This window comes from Monodelphis domestica, chromosome 3 (genome assembly GCF_027887165.1).
Source record: "Monodelphis domestica isolate mMonDom1 chromosome 3, mMonDom1.pri, whole genome shotgun sequence".
Classification (NCBI taxonomy): Eukaryota; Metazoa; Chordata; class Mammalia; order Didelphimorphia; family Didelphidae; genus Monodelphis; species Monodelphis domestica.
In genome coordinates, this window is record NC_077229.1 from 166,661,095 (window position 1) to 166,686,034 (window position 24,940).

The 24,940-nt window shown below is 37.7% G+C and overlaps 1 protein-coding gene across 3 annotated transcripts in view; it reads right to left on the reverse strand.

Annotated features, from left to right (window-relative positions):
* ATP6V1C1 (ATPase H+ transporting V1 subunit C1) overlaps window positions 1-24,339 on the reverse strand; it is a 69,795-nt gene extending 45,456 nt beyond the window's left edge. Inside the window, exon 1 of one of the 3 annotated variants that reach the window (XM_007488179.2) lies at window positions 24,320-24,339. The gene's annotated coding sequence lies outside the window, so the exon portion shown is untranslated. Of the gene's footprint in view, window positions 1-11,871; window positions 12,035-13,642; window positions 13,796-24,319 lie in introns of those variants that run through there. The other 2 variants (XM_007488178.3, XM_056823239.1) reach the window with 2 other exon arrangements.
* Between the last annotated feature and the right edge of the window lie 601 nt (window positions 24,340-24,940).

Below are 24,940 nucleotides of genomic sequence, written 5' to 3' on the forward strand. Positions count from 1 at the left end.
TAAATGGAAAAGATTTCTCAAATCCCTACTATATATATGCTAAACCATTATTAAGCACTATAAATAAAAATACAAAAGTAAAGATGGCCTTTGCCCTCAAGGAGCTAACATTTTTTAAGGTGATGCAACACATATAGAGGGTGATGGCCAAGGATGCTCAGTTGACATTTACTTTTCTTTCAAACCCTCCCCCTCTTCCAAACTTAACTATGTTGTGTGAAAATTAAATTAACTCTCCCCTGCCCATTTTTAGATTTAATCACCAGAAGCATATACACCCCACTTATACTTGAGTGGGGGAGGTCTGTGACCCACATGTGCAATAGTGGGTGATGAATCGAAATTGACTGACTGCCCCCCTGGGCAGTCCTAAGCAAAGTTTTAGCTGTAATTGGTGCACCTAAAATGGAAGGAAGTCACAGGAAGTGACAAAAAGGAATGAACTTTAAAAATGCCAAGAACTTCCTGTGAAGGTCCTTTTTCAGTCTTTTGTCTTCAACTTAACTTTGGAGGAGCTCTGACTGAACATCTCAGACTGCTTCTACTTTCATTAAAACTACCACATGGGGTGAGTGAAAAAGGCTGACTACTTTCCTGGATTTTCTGAAGGGACTAGCCTCAGGAGAGACCTACCCTATTGAGAGAGGCTCCCTGCATCCCCAGGTCTTTGGCTCAAGGCTGAGGCCAATCCAACTAAAGGCTAATTAGCCCTGCCTGGGTTGAGCCAGGGGCCGGAGCAAAATATGTAAAAGTACATAAGCTAGATATCTTACCCTATCCTCTCTCTAATTTTCTTACTTTCACTCTTTCTATATTTTATAAATAAATTGTTAAAATAAATCTCTTTGGAATTTGACTAAATTCCTGGTGACCCGACTCCTAAATAATCCGATCCAACCTTTTATATATTTCTTCCCCTTACAGTTGTCAAAAGTTTCACCATCCTCCTCATCACAAGGCCTGCAGATTAGATGCCATCCTCAACTCCTCACTCTCTCTTAACCTTTATATACAATATGTGGTCAAGTCCTATTGATTCTGTCTTTGCAACATCTCTCCTATACATTCCCTTATCTCCTTTAACATTGCAGCCAAGGTTCCAAGCCCTCATTTTGCATCTGGAGTATCGCAATAGCCTTCTGGTTGGTCTCCCTGCTTAATCTTTTTCAAATTCAGTCCATCCTCCACTTAGCTATCTAACTGATCTTCCTAAGAAGCATAGGCCTGAACATGTCATTCATACACACATACATATACATATGTATGCATACACTCACACTCACTCTCTCTCTCTCTCTCTCTCTCTCTCTCTCTCTCTCTCTCTCTCTCTCTCTCTCTCTCTCTCTCATCAATCAGTGGCCCCCAAATAAATGCAGGATCAAATATAAAATCCTCAGTTTGACATTCAGACTCCTTCATAAACTGGCTCATTTCTACCTTTCCAGTTTTTTTATAGCTCAAACCCTAGCATGTACTCTATAATCTAGTACCATTGCCTTGTTTGCTATCCCTCCAATAAGACATTCCATCTCCCAACTCTCAGTATTTTCATGGTTGTATCCCATACCTGGGATTCTCTCTCTCATTTTCAAATTACTCAGCTTTCCTGGCTTCATTCAAGTTCCCAACTAAAATCTCTAATGCCTTCTTTTTATTGATTATTTCCAATTTTCCATGTATAGATCTTGTTTGTAGATACAAATTTCATTTTATTGTGCTTCACAGATATTACCTTTTTTAACAAAGCAACAAGGGTCTGTAGCAACCCTGACTGGGCAAGTTTTGTTTTGTTTTAACTTTACCTTCCATATTAGAATCAATATTAAATATTGGTTCCAAGATAGAAGAGCTGTAAGAGCTAAGCAATGGGGGTTAGGTGACTTGTGTATAACTGAAAATCTGTTGCCCTAAAAAAGAGCTAATTTCCTGGGAGCCCACTGACTTCCTGTCCTTATGTACTTCCTGTAGACAGAGGATATTAGTGAGTGGGCAGTCCTCTTGGGTCTCTTTTTTCTTGGTCTTGCAGTCAGCATGGTGGCAGTGGTAAGCTAAGTATAGGGATTTTGAAATGTATGTGCCATGGGCACTTGTCATTATTTTGTATCCCTCTTTATTCTGTGATTTCTAATGATCATTAATAAATCTCCTAAAATAAAATATTTTTGTTATTGAGATTTAATTTTAATTCTTATGTTTTTGGCAACCAGAAAGGATGAGGAAAATTCTCAATTTTTTTTAAGATGGCCTAGAAAAATTTTAAGCCATGTTTCTCCTGCCAAAGCTTTTCTTTCACCCACCCCACCCACCTCTCTTCGAAAATGCTGCCTTTTTTCTTTCCATACTTTTTCTCCAGTTGCCCTCCCTACTGGCCAAGCTATTTTTAGCTGGAGGACTCTTGTCAAAGAAGAGATAAGCCACTTCTCTTGCCCATCTTCCTTAGTTCCTCACTGTTGCCACTGGCATTGCTGTTGCTGATATTGCCTGCTGATACTGCCTGCTCCTACTCCTGAATCCTCCTCCTGATCTCCAGCCCCAGTTACTCCTGCTTCTGAATCCTCCTCCTGATCTCCGGCTGCAGCCCGGCCCCAGCCTCAGTCCTGTTGGGTTGCTGATAGCTGGCAGCTGTGTCTTCAGAATCACAAACTATCTGGTAAAAACTGAGGTGTATTTTCCTTAGGCAACAATTGGCCCCCTCTTCACATGACTGGGGAAACTAAGATATCTCCATTCAACCCCACACAGTTCAAATCACCACATCCCAAAGTTCACTCTGGATCTTCTGGTTCAGTGTGTGGTCTGTAGAGGTATCTTCATAGTGCCTTCTCCAAACAGTTCATTTTCTGGATTTGGGATGGTAGCATGTTTCTAAAATTACTCTCAAAAGAATTTAGACTTTGCATTTTAGAATAATTATACACTTGCCCCAGGTCATATAGTTTAGAAATGTCTGAGGCCAGACTGAACATAAGATCTCCTGTCTCTAGACCTGGCTCTATATATACTGAGCCACCTACCTGCCTCAGAACAAATCTTTTGGCACCATTTTCCCAACAGCATGCACTCACATTATATCAGTCACATTTAGGTAATTCTTGCAATATTTCAAACATTTTCATTATTATATCTATTATGGTCATCTGTGATAAGTGTTCTTTGATATTATTTGTAATGGTTTGGAGCCACCACAAAACACCTCCATGTAGGACCATGAACTTAACTGATAAATGTGGTGTATGTTCTGACTACTCCATCAACCCACTATTCCCCAACTCTCTCCCTCTCCTCAGACACAACAAAATTAGGTCAACTAATGACCCTACAATGGCCTCTAAGTCAGTAAAAAGCAGAGTCAATCTATGCAGAAAACTTCATTGTGGTCTTATTAAAGAAATTGCCATATCTGCCTCAACCCTCAACAAGCACCACCCTGATCATTCAGCAGTTATCAACATGGAAGCCACACCTTACGCCAGCAAAAAGATTACAACTTGCTGAAGGCTTAGAGGATGGTTAGCATTTTTTAAATAACAAAATATGTTTTAATTAAGGTATCTTTTTTTGGACATGATGCTATTATGCAATCAGTAGACAATACAATATAAATATAACTTATTTGTTATATTTATATATAACTGACAAATCAAAAAATTCATGTGACTCACTTTACTATAATGATCTGGAACAGGACCCATCAAGGTATGCCTATAGTTATTCAAATGTTGTCTTCCCTGTTAGATATTGAGCTCCTTGAGATCAGGGACTTTTCCCATCTTTCTTTTTAATCCCCAGAACTTAATATAGTACCTGAACACATGGTGTCTACTTTAACGCTTACTGACCTAGTTCCCAAAATCTATTCCCAAATCTATGCATCTAGTCCTAATATCTCCCCAGAACTCCTATGACATGCAGTGTAGGAGTCTCAAACTCAATATGTCCAGAACAGATCTTAACATGTTCCCACCCAACTCCCCTCTTCCTTCATTTTGAGTGTCTCATCACCTTAATCTGGACTTTTAAAATAACTTAAAATTAGTCTCTCTATCACCAGTCTTTCTCCTTTCCATTTAATCCTTAATACCACTGCCAATTCCTCACATATCTGACCACATCATTCCCCATCCCTTATTCACCCAGCTCAAATATCTTCAACATAAAATTCCATTTGGCAACTAAAGTGCTCCACCATTCTCACTCCTCCATTTCCAGTCTTATTACTCCTCTACATTTACTCTTCCTTCCAGTTCTACCTCATCTGCTAGTTGTTCCCTGTACATGACATTTGAAATGTCCCACCTCCATACTTTTTCACAAGTAGCCCCAAATTCCTAAAATGTACTCCCTACTCACTTCTCTCTTAAAGAGCCTCTGACATCTCTCAAAGCACCAAAAAGGGACACTTCCTCCCTCCCCCAGTTATTAGCACAGTTTTTTTCCTCAACATTACTTTGTATATGCTTTAAATTTACTCATTTGTGTACACAATGTATCTGCCTACTTTCTCATCCAGGCCTAAAATGTAAATTCCTGAAGGCAGAGTCTATTTCTGTTTTGCCTTTGAATATACACAGGAGGAATATACACAATATCTAGAATTAAAAGAGTGGGAAATTTTTTATACAAGGTTCAATACAGAGGCAAAAGAGGTTAAAAAAGATACTGAAAGTATTAAGTACTGAACAAGTCAGCAGAACCACTAACATTGACTGATTATATCTCTGATGAAACATCTTTTTTTATGCAAGATATTTATACCACTCCTTTAGCTTCCTAAAGAGATAGTGTTGTGAAATGGTCCAAAACCCATATTCCAAGTATATTTGACTCTTCTAAGTATTCAGAGTGGGTTTAAAAAGCAAACACTAATCAAGGCTAAGATGAGATGTTAATAAGTTGAGAAGTGATAAAACCAAATAAAGGTACACCCAGGCAAAGCTATCAGATTGTGCCAACTGTTCATTTACTTTGAAAACCTGCCCCGTGAGAATTATCTATTTTATAAGTTGCCCTGCAAACAAGAAATTTTAATGGAAAGGAAGATGTAAGCAATGACATCATTATCTCTTTCCACGACCTAACAAACTCAGGCTCAGAAAAGTATAATGACTTGGCCACATGGCCAAAATCAACTGGCCCTAGGGATACAAGGACAAAAATGAAATAGCCCCTGCCCAAAGAGGTTTACATCCTGTTGGAAGAGATAACACATACATAAGTATATACAAAATATCTTTAAAGGTAAATTTTTGGGAAGAAGGGCATTAGCCACTAGGAGGGATGAAGACAGACCTTCCACCGAGGTGGCACTTGGGCAGTTTAAAGGAAAGAAGAGATTCCAAAAGACAGAAGGGATATAGGAGTACTATCTAAGCAGGAGGGTTAGCCAGAACAAAGCCTATGGGAGATGGGAAATGGAATATAGTGTATAAGGAATAGTTTGACTTGGCCGCAACTCAAAAAAAGAAGAGTAATATATAATAATGTTGAAAAGGTAGGGTTAAGGCAAAGTTGTAATAGGCTTTAAGTGCTAAGCAGAAAAACTTATATTTGATCCTAGAGAGAAGAGTTTGATGAATAGGGGAAAATGACATATTCAGAACTGCACTATAAGGAAATCACTTTAGCAGGGGGAGGTGAGTGATGGATTAGTGAAGGGAGATTTGAAGCAGGAAGCCCAATTAGGAGACTAGTGCAATAACAATTCAGGCAAGAGGTAATAAGTGCCTACCCTAGTGGTAGCTATGTAAGTAGAGAGAAGAGGAAAAGAGTAAGAAGTGTTATGAAAATAGAAATGAAAAGATTTGGCAAATAACTGGGTATGTGTGGTGAGGAAAACTTAGGAATCAAAAAAATAAATAAATTAGGTTGCAAATTTAGATAACTGGAAGGGCAGCAATGTCCATTATAAATACAGGAAAGTTTGAGGTGGGGAAAGGTGAATTTGAGGGAAAAGATAAAGGAAGCATTCTGTTTTGAACATGCCGAGTTTAAGAGCTGAAGAGACATCCAATTTTAGATATCAATTAAGCAGCTGGAAATACAAGAATGGAGCTCAGCAGAATGATCTGGCCTAGATATACAGATCTAGAAGGCATCTGCATAGTACTAATAATTAAACCCATATGAACTGATGCAAGTTAAAAGAGAGAAAAGAAGGCCCAGGATAGTGTTAGTGTCCTCTAACACCTAGAGTTAGGGGGTACAATATGAATAATGAACCATCAAAGGAGATTGAGAAGGAAAGGTCAAATAAGTGAGAAGAGAACCAAAAGAGGAGTGTCATGAAAACCTACAAAGGAAAAGATATCGAAGAGAAGAATGGAGTCAACATATCAAATGCTGCATAAAGGTTGAGAGGGACAAGTAGTGAAAAAAGCTATCAGATCTAACAATTAAGAGATCACTGGTTACTTTGGAGAGGGCAGTGTCATTTGAGTAATAAGGTCAGAAGCCAGATTGCAAAAGGTTCAAAAGAGTGAAAGAAGTATATAGACAATGGTTGTAAACTGCTTTTTCTAGTTTAGCTGTGAAAGGGAAGATAAGAGGACTATAGCCTGAAAGGGTGGGTAGGGTTTACTTAGTGACAGGTTTTTCAGAAGGAGAAAAATGTTGGGAGAGAGGGTGTAAGGAAGGAGAAGATTGTGGAAACAATCTCCTGGAAAAGATGGGAGATGGGATCAAGGATGTATGTGGAGAAGTTGGCCTTGGTAAGAAGGATTATCCCTTGATTCAAGACTAAAGAATAATGAGAGACATCACAGGGTTCTGAGATAAAGAAAAGGTCAGAAGAGAGCGCTCACAGCAAATAGCCTCTATTTTCTCAGTAAAGAATAAGGTGAGACCCTCAACTCAAAAGATGGTAAATTGAATGGTATGAGAGGGTAAGGCCAAAAAAAAAAAAGCCTTAGAACAGTCTCAGTGGGTAGTGAAGCAGAGAAAGAGTGAGTAAAAGTGTTACCTTGCTGCAGTGAGAACTCAGTTAAACTTGGGTAATAAATCTGTAGTATATACCCAGTTGACTAAATTACATGATCTCTGGAAATGAAGTAAAAGTAATCCAGGATTCAGATTTGGCAAGATATAAGCATCAAAAAAATAATGAAGAAATGGTTAACTATAGGGTCAAGATTGGAAAGGGAGTAAAGTGATATTAAAGGAAATTCCCCATTCTAAGGAAGGCAAGATGGAGGAGATAGCTTATGTAGATATGTAAGATATATACAAAATCCGGGCAACTAGATAGCTCAGTAGATAGAAAGCCATGCCTGGAGATGGAAGGTCCTGGATTCAAATCTGAACTCAGCCTTTTCCAGCTATGTGACCTTGAAACTGTCAATCCTTATCCTTTCCTGCCTTGGAACTGATACTTGCTATCAATTTTAAGGCAGAAGGTAAGGATTTTTTTTTAAGATAAAAAGAAAATAATTACAAAGTAATTTCATGAAAACAGACTATAACACAGGGCAGCAAAACTTCAATTCTCTACCTGTTTTTGTATGGTCCATGAGTTAAGATTGGTTCTTACATTTTTCAACATAAAACTTTATTTTAAAATGTTTTACTTTATTATAAAACTTTAAGGTATAAAAACTAATCTTTGCTCAAAAACTGTTCAAAAACAAACTGCATCTGTAGTTTGCTAACCTCTACACCAAACATCCACAAAGGTTTCAAACAATCCCTCTTCCTCTTGAAACCAGCAACCCAATTTTGCTTTCCTCAGACTTTTAAATGCAAGCCAATTTTCAGCTTAAAGAACTGGGATAGGGAAGGTAAAATCTACATTTTTTTTAATTAGCTGTGCACACATAATTTCTCTTTACTCTTTTCTAATACCAAGGTAGCAAACAGATTATTAAGATCTTATCAAAACAAGACAAAATGAAGGAGAAGCAACATGATCTCAAATCGTATATGCAATAATAATATACTGCTTCCCAGTTGTGGCACATGGCACAACTGTAGCAGTATAGCTTACTAAAAATCATTTATCATATCTAAAGCATGCAGAAGGCACTCTACAAAAAATGCAATGTATGAAGACCAATATGTTATTTTTATTATTTGATTCTTTCTAAATTCTACCCTTCACAAGAAATCTCTCAATCTTTTTTTTTTTCAGTTCTTGTTCATAAACTATTAACTTGTTTAAACACTTCCTACTCGGATTACTTCATATTTCACTCAGGTAATGATTTCAGGGATTCATATAATGAAATTTGTGTTACTGTGTTACTCTGGTATTCATTAAAATATACATTTTTAAACAGATTGAGAAGGCTTTTAAATATTTCTCTTGGTTTCAAATGAAATATGTTTAAATGTTACATAGTTCATAAATACCTGCTGATTTTCACTTTATAAACAACTGTATCTAATATTTAAAAAGATTTTCCTCTATACTTGGCAAATATACTTTATCTACTCATATAATTTCAACCTCATTGTTCCCAGAGTAATTCTAATGTGAATTTCTAAAATATAATTCCCCTTTGGCTTCCATTATTAAAAAATGGGGGGAGGGCAGAGATCAAGGTAGAGAACAAGTATTCTTAAAGAATTCTTACAGAAAAAAAATTTATTAAAAGCAAAATTGAGAATTTTTGGTGAAGTTTGTTGAAACCATGGCATGTTAATAATCCACTACCAGGAATTGCAAACTTAACCCAGTAGTCAATTTTCCTTCTTTTTCTACAGTCAGCACTTCCCTAAGACCTGGATTTCCCCTCTGCAAAGGGATATTCCAGGATCACAAGTCTTCCCATGCCTAGAATCTCTGGATCCATATCTGCTGTTCCTTGATTACCCACCCTTACTTTTCAAAGATACATATATCTTTAAGAATTTATAATATATAGAAGAATGGCACTGCAATACCACCCTTCACTGGTAAATGTTATCATCGTTACAAGATGCTTCAGTTCAAAATTCCTTTAAGTTAAAAATTCCAAATGATGTCTGAGTTAGTTTCCTGAAGTGTTTTTTTCCCTTTCTTTTTATTCTGTTACAAGAGATAGCTCCTGTACAGGGAAAGGGGAAAAACTATACTTGGAAATAAAGTTAGAAAAATAAATAAAATTATATAAAAACAAAAGTGACTTAAAATGTTTAAAGACTTTGCAAAATGAATTTATTCCCAACTTTATTAATTGGATAAGTCTGAAATTCTGAATATTAATTGGGCTTAAATTGAGGGATATCTATATTTACAAATTACTGAAATGTGTGATCAAAGATTCGTTAATAGAATGTGATTTCACAAATTTTAAAAAAACACTGAAACAAAACTGAAACCCTAGAGAACAGAGCATCGAATTCTGTATATATAAAATTACATCGTTTCTTCTTTTTGCAATACCCATGGCAAAATTATTACCCTTTATTGCATATTGTACCATGAAGGAAAACTACAAGTCTACTTGTTCATGAGTACTTATTTTTCAAATGACTTGTCAGACATCATTTCATTTAAAATGCATTTGATGACATAGCATTGACACTTGTACTTCCAATGCACTTAACATATTCTTATTTTAAATAGAGACAAAGATTTGTTTCAAACCTAATTATATTGAAGAACCATATAATGCCTACAGGATTCTCTTAAAAAAAGGCCAATGAAAAAAATGTACTTAATTTAATAAAGAAGAGCTTGAAATGTCACTTTTGCCATTCAGAAATACCCAAGTAGCTTTGATTGATAGTCACTACTGGTTGTCCATGACACAATAATACATGTTTCTCTGAAATTTTCAAACACTGGTGAAATGCAAGTTTTACAATGGCTCAGGTTCTTATATTTACTGCTGATAATTATTCAGGTCTATAAAAAAAAAAGGGAAAATTCTATATCAAACAGGACCAGTGTTATATTGCAAAAGTCCATTTAAGATGAGTAAAATTCCAATATTATAGCTTTAGTATTTCAAAAGCCATTACTAAAAATGAATATATTTATTATGACTATACTAGAAAATTCATAAAAGCCAAAATGTTCTTTTCAGTGTTTGTAAGTACAGTATTAACACTAACCACCTATCTCTCTAAGAATTTACAACAGCTTTAGTCAGGCTTTTAGTATTTTTATTATAGAGTTTATCTAGATTGTTCAAGATATAGCTAAAAAGAAAAGGATCTTCCATAAACAACCTTAAACCTAATCTTCTATATAAATGTGAGACACCCTAGATACCTAAAGCCCACTTTCCAACAACTTTTAGATCATCTAGTTTCCTAACACGTAGTCCAAATAATTTGGGTACTGGACACACTTTACCTATATCTGGAAAAGATAATTTTAAAGCAGTCCCTTGCCAACCCACCCAGGTGCTATCCAGCTGCAGATGTTCACCTACCTCCTTTAAAAGCCCAGAATTAATATTACAACAATAACTCCACTTACATAGTTCTACTAAAGATATACAAAACACAGTCCTACCTTGAGAAGTACATTGTAGAATTACATAATTATAACAATTTTTAAAAATGAAATTGATGCTCAAAAGTCATCTAGTCCAAGTTAACACAGAGTACAAAGCAGAGACAGGACTCAAACCCTTGTCCTCTTACTACAAATCTAGTGGCTTTTCCTACTACATTATGGCTGCTTCCCTAAAACAAAAATATTGGCCTTAGTGCCTTAAAATTATGTATTTATGTTTTAATCTACAATAGCCTAGTCTTCAGCAGGGGTTCTTAACCTACAGTCCATGAACTCTTCAAGGAATCAATTAAGAATTTTGATGGGAGTACAGAAACTTGGAAGGGGAAGAAAATTCTATCTTCATTTTTTTTTAACCTCTAACTGAAATTTAGCAATTCCTTTTATTATAAATGTAGGCAGCAAACATTATTCTGGGAGGAGGGTTATAGGTTTCATTAGACTGCCAAAGTAGATTATGACATACAAAAAAGGTTAAGAACCTCTCCTCTCCAGGAATACTGATAATATCATATGTGGAAGAGTGGTTAAGAGTTAAGAGACATAAATTCTAATCCTACTCTTAATTAAGTCAATTTTCCTTTATATAGTTACATTTTTTCCATGTATAAACTGAATCACATCTGCTTCTATCCAGCACACTCATGAACAAATGAAATGAGACTTCATGTGAGTTGTCTAGAAACCTAATATCTATTGTCAATAAAAGTGATACTATTTTTCTCTCTTGCCTTCCTAACCAACTCTTAGGAAGAAGGAAAAATCAACCTTTCATACTGACTTCAATCACAAGATCATTATCATATGCCTAAAAATTTTATCTTCTGACCCTCTAATTATTTTTACAACTTTTGAAATAGGTCCTGCAACAAAAATAATTAAGAGATGCAAAGTGTCTTTCAGTCAACTCTCTCTAAAATTCTTACCTTTGGGAGCCCTCTTACCCTCTCAAAATTCAAGGACTGCTTGAACGGTAGCTAAATATATAGGAAAAAAAGTGCTAAAGTCACTGTGAACATTATTTTCCCTCTACCCCAAATGAGAATTCAATCTAAAATTCTCTCCCCTAACAAAGCAATATGACACACAAACTCATAGTTCCTCAATTCAAGGCATATTTAAGAAACAAGATTCATGAATGGTGCTTTGATAGGTAAAAGGTCAAGCACTAGGACTGGGAGGTAAATACCAGTTGACTTCATTTGAAACAAAAGACAATAGTATCTGTTCTCTAGGTTCATGAGCTTCTAACACAGAAAATTCCCAAGGAGGCCCTGCTTAGAATATTGTCACATATCACTAGGATTTTGAGTTGGAAAGGATTTCTAATCTAACCCAACTCATTGTAGAAATGAGGAAACTGAGGGGGAGGGGGTTAAGTAACATGCACAACACACGGGTATTAAGTAGCAGAAAAAAGGATTTGAAACCTCTTTAGTCCAAATTCATCCTTCTAATTCCAAATTTATCACTCTTCATTTGTGTCTCTTATACCTCCTAAGGAATGAAAAATTTCCATCTTTATATCCACAATATAAATAAGCACAGTTAACCTGTTTTCAGTGGTACTTAAATACATGAAGAATTGAAGATGTAATCTAATGAAAGGAGAGACAAAAAGACAAGACAAAGAGATATCAGGAAATAGTTTAGTAGTCCAATTTGACAGAAGCATAGATTATGTGAATGGGAACAATGAAAGAGAAAGCTAGTTCAGGCCAGACTGTTGGATATCTTTAATTAGAGGAAGGGAAGGGAATAAACATAGAGTATCTACTCCGTGCCAGGCACTGTACTATGCACTTTACAAATATTATCTATCCCATGTGATTCTCACAACAATGCTGTGAAGTATGAACTGTTACTATTCCCATATTGCAGTTGAGAAAACTGAGGCAAAGAGAGGCTAAGAGACTTGCCCAGGGCCACACAGCTAGTAACTGAGACTGGATTTGAATTCAAGTCTTCCTGACTCCAGGCCCAGTTTTCTATCTTTCAACTTTCTGTGATAAGCAACTAAGAGTCACTGGATGCTTTTGACTAAAGAATAAAAGCTCTCTGAGGTGGGGGAAACTTTGTTTTTTATCTTTATCACCAGCAACTAACACATTGTTTAATAGCTGTTTTTTAAATAAAGATTAGAGCTTTACATTAATCATTCCCCCAGTGGTTAACCTCTAGAAGAGATTGTAGGTAGGAAGACCAGTTAGAATATTATTCCAATACTTTAAAGAGATATAAACAGGATCTCAACAAAGGATTATTGCAGTTATCTGTTAGAGAGAATCATTTATTAAGCATTTACTAAGTCCCACGGGCTAAGAATACAAAGCAAAGCAAAAACCTGGCCCTTGCACCCTCAAAGAGATGACATCCTAATGAGAGAGAAGACATACATACATACATACATACATGCATACAAGATATATACAGTATAAATGGAATATAAAGGGGAAGGGGGGTAAGAATCATTTATATTTGCTACACAAAGTGAGACTGAGTTGAGTCTTGAGGAAAGTCAGGTAGTGTAGGTGAGAAAGAAGAGGATTCCAGGTTGGGGGGAGGAGAGTGATGTGGGGAAAGAACTAATCAAAAGATAAGGAAATGAAAGGGGCTGATTTTTGAGAAACATTTCAGAAGTAGAATGAATAGATACTATGCAACAAAAAAAAGGCTCGACAATGGTCCAGTGAAAGGGCCCCGGATGGGCCTTCTTTGCTTCTGATTTCCCTACCTCAATGGACCACTCAGCTTTGATCCTGCACACCCTACAAAGTGAGGGGCTTTGAGTGAACGAACCATGACCTTGCAACCCCAGGCAAGTTAGGCGTCCATGGACCCCAGTAACCTTTGCCCCTTCCCCAAGTCAAGGGCCCAAGAGTCCCGGTGACCTGGTATAAGGCCTGCCTTCCAGTACGTCCCGACCACGTCTTCACCCCACACTGCAGCATATGACAGGCGCGAGAAGGCTGGGCCTAGGTCCAAGGCACGCCTGCTCGGAAGACGCAACTCGGAACACAATGACAGACGACATACAGCCTCAGGGCGGTTGCTCTGCCGTTCGGCAAGAGAGGAAGAATTAAGTGACTGGCGCTGCTGCGGCGCCTTCCCTGTCTGACAGCCGAAGGAAAAGCCCAACCCCGGCATGGCCCCCGCCACCCCGCTCCCGTTCTCCCCGCCTGCCAGGGCACCCATACTTACCGATGGTGCTGGCAAGAAAAAAAGAATAAGGAAAAGCGACGGAGGTGGACACCCAGGAAGATTTAGCAGCTTAGCTCTCCATCTCCTAGTTCTCCGGGCTTCCTTAGCCCTAGCACCCACCGACGTGAGTCACGTGCCAAGACCAAGCAAGTCAGCTGACCCCTCCGCTCCGGCCCACACCACCCCCCCCGCCCGCACGCTGCTGCGCAGTGCTGCTCCTGCGGCCGATGGCGGGGAGGGGCGAGGCGGGGCGGGGCTTCAGGAGCATGAAGAGGCGGGGGTGGAAAGGGAAAGAGAAGAAAGGTGGGCAAGGGGAAAGGGGCGGGGCAAAGTGACGAAAGAGAAGAAGAAGGCTTGGCGGCATGCGAAGTGGTCCTCCGCTTGTTGTCCGTGGGTTGAGCTTCAGCCCAGGGGATCCTGGTGAATGTCCTTTTTCTACTCCCTTCTAGCCTTGCTCCTGGCTCATCCCTTCTGCGGGCCTAAGTGTCTAAGTGTCGGCCTTCCTGGGAAGGTGGCCTCCGTGCGGGCAGCCCACGATTGCCTAATGGCCCTCGTAACCGTAGTCGAAGTCCCGCTGTGTACCCCTCCAGGAACCTCTGGACCGGCGGGGGCGGAGCTGGGGGATTCTAGCACTCCCTGAAAAAGGGGGCATTCCTGTCTTCCAAGAGTCCTCGGCTGAATGAACTCGCTTCTCCGCCTGGAAGGCACCAAGGAAATCACCTTGACTAAACGCTTTTTTTAAAAACAGATGTGAAACAGGTACTGAGCGAATTGCTTATATGGTCCCAAAACTGGTTGTTAGTGGAGTAGTGGGGCCTTGGGGTCCCGAAATCCCCAGTCCATTGCATTTTTCCATTCCACCATGCTGGTTATCTTTCACACTTAATGTAGAGTCAGTCGACAAGCATTAAGAGTCCATTAGATGACAAGGAGAGCATAAAAACATAGGTTAGATTTAAATTAGTGAATTAATTTATCTTCTACTCAACAAAAGCCCTTCTCAATGAAATATGAGTGGGCACCAGATGACACCAATGCCAGAAATATACATGTTGGAGTGTCTAGCACATAATAGTAGGTACTTAATAAATGTTTATGAATTAACCAATATTTGTCTTGATTTAAGTTTCCAAAATCTCTCTGACTCTTTTAAAAAAACTTTTTTTAATTTTATTTAGTCAATTTAGAATATTTTTCCTTGGTTACAAGAGTCATGTTCTTTCTCTCCCCTTCACCCATCCCTTCCTGTAGCCAAAGCACAATTCCACTGGGTTTTTTTTTTTTTTATAAAAACCCTTACCTTCTGTCTTGGAGTCAATACTGTGTATTGGCTCCAAGGCAGAAGAGTGGTAAGGGCTAGGCAATGGGTGTCAAGTGACTTGCCCAGGGTCACACAGCTAGGAAGTGGCTGAAGTCAAATTTGAACCTAGGACCTCCCGTCTCTAGGCCTGGCTCTTAATCCACTGAGCTACCCAGCTGCCCCCTCCACTGGGTTTTACTGGGTTTCCACTGGGTTGTCCTTGGTCAAAACCTATTTCCATATTGTTATGTTTTCACTCTCTGATCCTTTCTGCTGAAAATAAAAAGGCTCAAGTTCTTTATACAAATCCCAAGTAATGGGAATAATGAATCCCCTGAAATAAAATATATTTGAATTTGCATTATTTGAAGTTAGAATTTATATGAGAAATGTCTTGTAAATTTGATTAGCATCACTACAGAAAATGCATTATTCATACTAATCAGGACCTATCTTTATGTAGCCTCATTGTAAAATTATGGGCAGCAACATTTTGTAATTAGTCTAATGCAGGGGTCCCCAAAATATGGCATGCAGCCCCCTGAGGCCATGTATCTGGCCCCCATTGCACTTCAAGAAGGGGCACCTCTTTCATTGGTGGTCAGTGAGAGGAGCACTGTATGTGGTGGTGCTGCAAGTGAAGCATCCCTCAGTACAGTACTACTTCCGGTGACATGATCCTTTGCATGGCACCTTAGAATGAGGACCCATGCAAAGGATTATGTGGCTGTACAATAGAAGACTCAGCATGGTGAGCAGCGATCTGGGGGAAGGGATTCTGCACTGTGTATACTGCTGCCCAGTTAGGGTTAGGGTTAGGTTTTTATAGTCCAACCCTCCAACGGACTGAGGGACAGTGAACTGGCCCCCTGTGTAAAAAGTTTGGGGACCCCTGGTCTAATGTATTATACTTAAAAGACTCTTTTATAGTGCTTCTTTTTTCGATGATGTGCTATAATTGATATAGCTTTCTATTATAGGCAAAGATGAATTTCTTTTTTAAAAGTGGCAGTAAGTCCATATATCTACCTTACATCCCCTCAGAAAATCTGTTTTTTTCAAAGTTTAGCTCAAATTCCATTTCTTATATGAAGCCATTTCTGCCCTATCTCCTGATACAAATGCCTTTTCTCCTTCTCCTAATTAGATTATATTTTTTTATATATTTTGTATATACTTTTGAAATGAGTATTCTCTGGACTGACTATTCCAAAATCAGACCACTACATCTTCCTCTAGGATTCTAGAAGTACCCTGAGGGATTAGGTTGAATCTTTAGGGCATTTCCACTACATGTTATCAAGACCCTCCATGAAGCAGGCTCCCTAGCCTCTTCCTGCAGAGAAATTGTAGCAGTCTTCATACTCATAAGGTCTTAGATCAGTGGCCAATCTCCTCTTATCACTCTCCATTTTATATGAAAATTTTACTCTCTTTGACCCATCAGTCAGGGTTATATTTTGAACACATTCTATTTGTCCTGTGGAAGAAGCATGAAGGAAGAGAGAACTTCATGCATGCAAGACAGAAAGCTGGGGACATCATCTGTCAATCAAGGTGAACATTGCAAATAGAATGTTCCTAGGAAAGTCAGTTGGAGAATCAAGCCAGGCTGAAGAGGGAAAAAGCTAGGAACAGGTTAGCTTCTGTCCTAGGCTGAATGAAGTCTCTTGGCTTTGGAGAGGGGAGGCAAGAAGAAGGTTTTGTGTGGCTGATGGTGGTAGTTGAACCTGAAGAACTGATTGTATATTTGAGATTTTGAGTCTGAAGGAAGAAGAAAGAAGATTAAACAGTTGTCCTCCATCTCCCTGACAGACTTTGTGTCACAACTGTGACAAGACTGACATTTCCCAAAATCCTTCTAACCCTCCTTATAGACTAGGGACAACCCTATCCCTCTCACCTCATCTTACCTCAGTCCTCCATCCTGTTGTTCCCAATAAACCCCCTTACTTGAGAAAGGAAGAGATAAGTGTTTCCTCATAAACCTCAGAATCCACTCAGGGGGAAGGGGCAACACCAAAAGCTTCCAAAGAGGGTGATGAAGGGTGGTATTGAGGGAGGAGAAGGGTAGGAAAAATATTAATCTATTAGCCATCAATAGTAATCAATAGGCAACCCCAGAATATCTCTCTCTAGTAGTATCTCTCTATCTCTCAGAAGTATCTCTATCTCCATTATAACTAGGCACCCTGATGTTTCCCCTAGTATCTCTCTAGCAAAGCCAGAGTATATCATTTATTACAACTTCAAATATCTATAAATTATCCTTTTTCTAATACAATTGGCACCTCAAAGACTGACTGAACCCCACAATCCTTTGAAAGGCAGAGTAGAATAGAAAAACAACAATGCATAAACAAGTTATTTGTGGAGTTGCGGTCATTGCTGTCATCACTTGTTTCTGAGTTTACCACATATTGTACAGCAGAATGACCCTTATGATCATGGAATCTATTGATTATATAGGCAACATAACAAGGTCTGTTTTGCAGTTGCCATTCCAAACAGACCCTATACTCTGGCAGGTCCTGGCTCAAGTGTATGTGCTTTTAATGGCTGTCCTTCAGACTCTAATCCAAGTAAAGAAGATCTTTAGATTTGTGATCCCCTTAAGGCAGAAAAGATACTGTCTACTGATAACAACCTGGAAAGTATGATTAAGGCTGTGTTTGAGTGATTGATTAAGGAAAAAGGGCTAGATCAGGTTACGGGCAAGGACAATTAACAAACAGAGAGTGTACCTAAGGAAAATGAAGGTGACAATGAGAACAAGCCTGACTGTGGACCTGAAAAAAAATCTGTCCACTAAAAGAGGTCACTAAGTTATCCAGTAATACTGGTATATTATACTCCAAAGCCCATAGACAATTCAACCCATAGGAAATTGAATCCATAAAAAGCCATTTCCCAAAATTTGTAAAAAATCCTTTCAAATGCCAAAAGGAGTTAAAATGTGCTTTCAGGATATTTGATCCTAATTTTGAAGATGTAGAGTTCCTACTATCAGAACTGTTCAACCCCCATGAACAGAGACAATTCTTGGAAAAGACAATATCTGATAGTAATATTGTAAACCTCAAAATTTCTTAGACTTATAAATGTTGGAAATTTCACCATTGGGAAATTTCATACTTGAAAAATTTCCTATTGATAGTGGGTCTTGACTATTGGAATGTGAACCCCATTGGCATGGGAGGTTCTTCTCTTCCCTTAAGATTACTTTAGGACAGAAACCCTTTGCTGAACAATGGAAAGGACTTTGACCTATGCTTAAGCATAGAACAGGAATTTCTTTGAGTCATGATTGATTTTAGAATTGATACAATGGAGATACTTGGAATCAATCTCCACCCTATTCAGTCCTAACAGGATTGAGTAAGGGCTACAGCCTAGATCAAAATTTAATTATTCCAATCTCTACCCTACTCAGGTTAACAGGATTTAGAAAGGGCTGTAGCAAAGGATCAAAGATTTAATTATTTGAAAATATGACCTTCGACAGACATGTGCAAAGCCAGAAGACCTCTGGGCGGTCCTGGGTTAAGCTAGAGCCTCCATTGGCACAGGGAAATTGATGGACAGGTGATTGGTAGATGTGAGGACTGAGGGGAGGGAACTTGGATGGTTTCCTTAAGGATAGGGGGGTCTGAAAAGACTCGGAGGTGGTTGAGAAGTTGGTCGGTGTGGTTGGTGTGTGCTCTGAGAAGCTTGCTCTGAAGGAAGCTGAAGGTGGGGGCCTCTGAGACTGTTTCTCCATTTTGGTCACGTGAGTAATAGGGACTGATCTCTTTTCTTTGCCCCAGCTATCTAAGGGCTTGGGCCTTTTGGCCCAGCCTAAACAGAAGGGGTATTTAAGCCCTATTCCCTTCTCTCCCTTTTTCTCTCTCTCTATCTCTAATTCCTTTCTTCCTCCTATTGTAATTAAACTCCATAAAAGATTGACTGCTGACTTGAGTTTTCATTTAGGAATTACATAGCTGAATTCCTTGGCGACCTTAAATTAATATATATCAGTCTTTTAAAGTGATTCCCTTGTAACAATATGACTGGCTGACCAACTGTGGAACAAAGGGTAGATATGAACTTTGCTAACCCTACTTGCATGTCCTACCTAAGAAAATGTAGGGAGGATTTACTTCAGGCCATAAAACAAAGCTGTTCAAAACCAAATGTATGGACTAGGTTTGACAAAATCTTGCAGAATAAAGGGGAACATCCTGCCACATACATTGACTGTCAGAGATGGCAGATTCAATTTTAGGTCTAGAAACTGATAATGAAGAGTCTGCTAGCCATGTCCGTAGGCAATTTCTAAGGGGTTGCACACCTAATTTGAAATTTTTTTTCAAACACTATTTCCCTAAGTATGATTCAGTCACCCTGATAGAACTATGTGAGGTAGCAACTTACTTACATGATAGTAATTCAGAACAAAGTAAACAAGTCCAAAACCTAAAAGAAAAATTAGAAATGACAGAGAATAATCTTAAACAAAAGGAGATTAAAGAAATCAAGAGACTAAACATGGTTAAGACATATACTACATTTGGTTACAAAGAAAAACCAGTGCAGAGAGAAACTAGGGAATGTTTCTTTTGTCACCAAAAAAAAGGTCACATGATTGGAAATTGTTTTTTAAAGAAGACACATGAGATTAATAATAAGAACACACAAAGCTCACAAACTAGGTACAAGAAGTTCACTTGTTGTTCACATTGCACGTTAAAGTCCTCAGTGCAAGTTCTGGATTTGCATGAAATGCAACAGGCTATAAAAACTGGATCAAAGCCTAAGTATTCAGATATGGTTAGGAAAGAGTTATGAAGCCAGGCCTTTAAGGTATATAGAAATAGTGAGAATGAGGCTGCAGTTAAAAATAATAGAAAAAAGTTGGGAAATGGTGAAAATTCAGTGCAAGAAAGTGAATCTGTGAGTGATAGCCATTGCAATAAAGCAAGAGAACGGCAGAGACGGATTGAAGAGACAGAAATAGAAATAAGAGGAATTATCTCAGAAATTGCAACTGATATAATAGACTTTGAAAAGAGCTATACAGTAACTAAACAGGAAAAGAATCTAAAGGAAATAAAATCTTTCTTAGAGAACTTTTTCCAGTGTAGAGTGGATAATGGGATTGAATTGTGCAAAAGATAAAGAATGAAAAAGTCACAAGAACTCAAGCAAAAGTTTGTGACTGATACAGAGACACATAATTTCAATTCCCTAAAGGTTACTATTGCAAAAGAAGAAAATATAAAGGCTTTGAAACAGATGACCTCCTACCAATTTAGTTAATTCCATAAATAGCTTTATGGCACAGGTACCCATAGAAAATACATCTAATTTGAATCCAGAAGCTGATACCTTCCATCCAGCAATTAGTGATGTAGATGAGAAAAAATTAACTGAAAATGAAACAGAAATTACTTTTGAAAACACTACTATTCAAAGTAATGGAGGTGACATAACAATTAAATTTGAATATGGGTATGGAATGGAAGTCTTAGTAACTACCAAGGATTCAGTTGGTGCCAGCGTTCTAAGTGGCAGAGGGGTATCTGGCCATTGCAACAGCTGTGATTTAGGTTCATGTTCCACTGTAGTAGAGAATACAACCTCAAATGTAGACTTCATAGGAAATGAATCAAATCAAGAAGAATTAGCTGAGACACACAAAGAACTGGCAGAGGGTAGCAAAGAAATGGACAATGATTTAGTGGTTACGAACACCTTAGCTACAAATCCAGAAACATATGTATGTATTGTGGGACAAAAGGAAGGCACACATCCTAATGATGATGCAGGGGGAAATGTAAATGTACCAAACTTATTCCCAGAAGAAAATAATAAAATAGAGGGAAAGATTCTGATCTCTACATAGTCAAATGAGAATGAAGATAAACGTAAACCTCAGACTAGTGGTAGAGTAGGATCTATGATTATTAACATTATAGAAGATCTGCAAGAAGAAACTAACCCCATACCATTAAGTTTACCAATTCTAAATGAAATTCTAAAGCTTAGTAGTGAGAAACAACCTGAAACTGATTTGGGAAAGACAAAACCTGGTGACATGGGCTCAGATCAAAACACAAAGCCAGAGTTATTAGCAAAGTCTGACAAAAGTTTACATGGCATTGAGTAAAATCCAAAGAACATAGTGATTGGATTCAGTGATTCTGATTCAGACACTGAATCAGAAGGAATACCAGAAGGTGTGATAATAATGGAAAAAGATGATTTAGAATAAATGCCTTATCAATTTTATAAGCTTTATGAAGAGGTAGATGAAGAAGGGGATGTGTGGGACACTAGTGAAAAGATTTGCTTACCTGGAACTAATGCAAACAAAATCTTACCAAGACTATGATGAGAAATTATTTTTTGGGCACAGAACAAGTTTCATACCATTGGAAGAAATTTATGCAAGATTAGGGGTTGATAATGAAAATGATTTTATAAAGAAGTTGAATTACATGGCTTATACAGATACAGATTTTGAATGGGAAGGAGAATATCAAGAAACATATTGAGAACTGGAGGAGGAGAGATAGATACACAATTTCACTTATATTCTCTAACTTCAAAAACATGACAAGTACCATTCATGCTGTAACAGTGAAACAAGATTTGTTGGAGTTCCATGGGGCTTCATACTACTCACAAAACCTTATGACAATGAAGACTAATCTTGTTATAAATAAATTATTATGTAAATAAGTTATTCCAGCAAAAGAACAAGTAATTCAATAGCAAGAATACTCCTAACCTTGTAGCATTAAAACTCCAACTTCATAACTAGGACAGACACAAACATCTAGAATGCTAGAGAAGCATAGATTCACATTGGTTGAATTTGTTATCAAAGACTTTAACAGAAAGTTATAGATGAAAACTGAAAAAGGTTATCCATATCTCTCAACTTTTCATCCTAAAACAGTCTCTACTGGGGGAAGGAAGAGAGAGAGGGTATACCATGAAGGTATTACTTCATATTTTCCAGACACCTCACTAGACACAACAATATGATCATGTCATCAATGAAGATACTTACAAATGGCATCTAAGAAAAAAATAAGTCCTAGTCATGAAAAGGAACATGAAGAGCCCAAGAAGAAATCAAAAACAGTTTTGTGAATGAAAGCCTACTGAAAACACAGGAAAGCACATGAGAGTACTTGCCACCAGAATACAGATAGGAGAGCACTGCACATGTTGAAATGATAAAAGGATAGCAACCCTGAAACAAATGCAGCCAGTAACACAGACAAAAGGAAAACATGCATTTGAAAGTTTAGCAGCCATATAAAAGCCTATATATGTGTGTGTGTGTGTTTATATTAAGTCTCTGCCAGCCACACAGTAACTGAACAAAAAGAAACAATGTTATTTCAAATGAATACATAATTCTTTAAATTCTATCTCCAAGAAGTACAGTAACTATCCAAGAAATGATTACAGTAACCATATAATAAATCTCCTTGTAAATAGTCACACAGCAAAAGATTAGAAACAACTTCAAATCACTATTCTTAAAATCTTGAGAACCTATGCATAATGCTCACACCCACCCATGAAAAACACATGTACAGCTTACTTACATTCATGAAGATATACATATGCAAATCTTACCCCCATGCATGAAGAGAATATATGTAAGGCCTACTTTCAAACATGAAGAATTATTGATAAATTCTGACAAACATTCATGAAGATTTCAACTTACTTCCATGCACATGTAAATTTCACTCTTACATGTATGCACACATAAAAATCTTATATGCATACATATTCATGTTTTGTTCCTGTGTGTTCCTGGTTCCTGATTATTCTAGTGGATCCTGATTTGAAGAACACGTCTTCAATCAAGACTGGAAGTTGACGACTGGCATGCTGACCAGACGAAGGACCAGAGTTGAAGACAGAGTTAATACAAGCAACATAAAAGGACAGATATAAAGGATAGAAAGCATAGCAGTGTCCTTTCACTTGCTTCCTCAGTGCCATACAAGTCTCAAAACAGTTAACAGGGACATAATAATGTATGATCCCTGTATACAGATGAAAATTACAATTGTCCCCAAAAACAAGGTTATGGGAAATCAACAGAGAATTTGATTAAATTTTAAAGTTTAAATTTAAAGTTAAATTTTAAATTTTCACGAAATTTAGCAAAAATTATTGCTTATTTGGTACTCAATAAATGTCTTTCTGGGTGCTCAAAAGAACCTTCCTGAGTTGTCAAGGAAAACAAAGAAGAGAAAAATGATAAAAATCAGCTTCTTTGCATTCCTATAGAGTTGCTCATACCACTTGGAGCTATCTCCTTAGGATTTAGGATCTGGGATAAACTAGAAGTTATCTCCCTTACCCTCAGATAACAAGCCAAATTACTTGTCCTAGTGCTTGCAAAGCAGCTCTGGGAATAGGGGGGCTGGGGTACCCTCTTTTTTATTAGTGCAACTCCTGCTCTGAACCCACATTCAGAATAAATCTAATGATTAATTCCAATAGAAAAGAAAAATAAGCTTTTTATTTTAGAAGGAAAGCTGAGTCAACAAAAATTCCAAAGCAAATGAGGGCATTAAGATTAGGGATCTAGGGATCAACTGGATGTCAGTTCCTCACCCTCTAATAAGATACCAACTTCCATGATCCTATCAGCCCACAAAGTCATCCATCTGGTGTCTGAACAGAATTTTCTGAATATCCTTCACTAAATAGGACAGACCAAAATTTTTCTGGCTGTGAGGGAAAAAAATCCCCTTAGAGATCCAAGAAATTTCTCTTTGCTTCCTTATTACAAAAGCCACCCAAAATTTCCCCTTATGGATCTCTTCAGCTACAAAGGCACACTTGCTAGACTTCCAAACTTATGCAACAAGACAAATGAACTCGGAGAAAATAGCAAACAAAGAAGAGGAATTAAGCACCAAGAGTTGATTCCTACAGTCAAACTGAAAAGGCAAACATAAACTTATTAATTTGTAGTGCATAACAATCTCACAATAAACAATTGTGATCTCTACACAGAAAGAAAAAAAAATTCTCAACTAGACACCATTATTGTAATTGAGCTCCTTGCTAATAACCTCAATATCACTATCACATAGGATTTAGTAAAACAACAAATATCAGTATCTAGACATTAAACAAATAAACAAATGAAAAATCCAACAAATATCTCAAGAACCGACTTTCAAGGAAATACCTAGAAATTACAGCATAAAACAGATGAGGTGTGAGAGCAGGGATTGCCCATTCTTTAGGATGGCAAACTAGGGTATCTTATAATGAAAAATCTGGGTAGAGAATATCTTCAGACGTGTCTACAAATGCAAAGGATTCAATTTTTATCACAAATGAGGTCCTACCTATAGCAGGTACTCTGGCCTTCCTCTTCCAGAGCCAGGCCAGCTACATCTCTTCCTCTGAGCTCTAAGGAGTAACCTTGAAGCTTCTGAGTGTCTTTGCAAAGCTATGGGCTCCACCCTCCATTCCAGTGTAATCTCACAGTCAGCAACCAGTGATTGGTGTCCCAGTTCCATTTAAACAATTAACATTCATTGGCTTTTATGAAGGAATATTTATTTTTAAAATAAAGCAAAAATAGAAGTACAAAAATTTCCCTGAACACTCCAAAGAGCACAATTTCCCCTATACCACTTCAGTCTTTTGGGGGGAAATGGGCTTGATATTAACACAGATTTTATAAGGCATTGGTCTCACCTAATTCAAGGCCCATTGTAGCATTACAACTGGATAAGTCTTTGTCTTGGCTACTGGACTAATACTTGCAGATGGAGTTGTTAAAATTTCAATGCAAACATTTTACACTTTGAAAATTAGCAAATACTACAAACCAGAGCTTTGCTGTTTTCTTAATTGTCTAGGCTTAAGAAAGTGATGGGAAAATATTCATATTGCAGATTAAATATAAACGTGGGTCTACATGTAATCTCTGCCCTCACACCCAGTTAGTCCTTAAATATTTA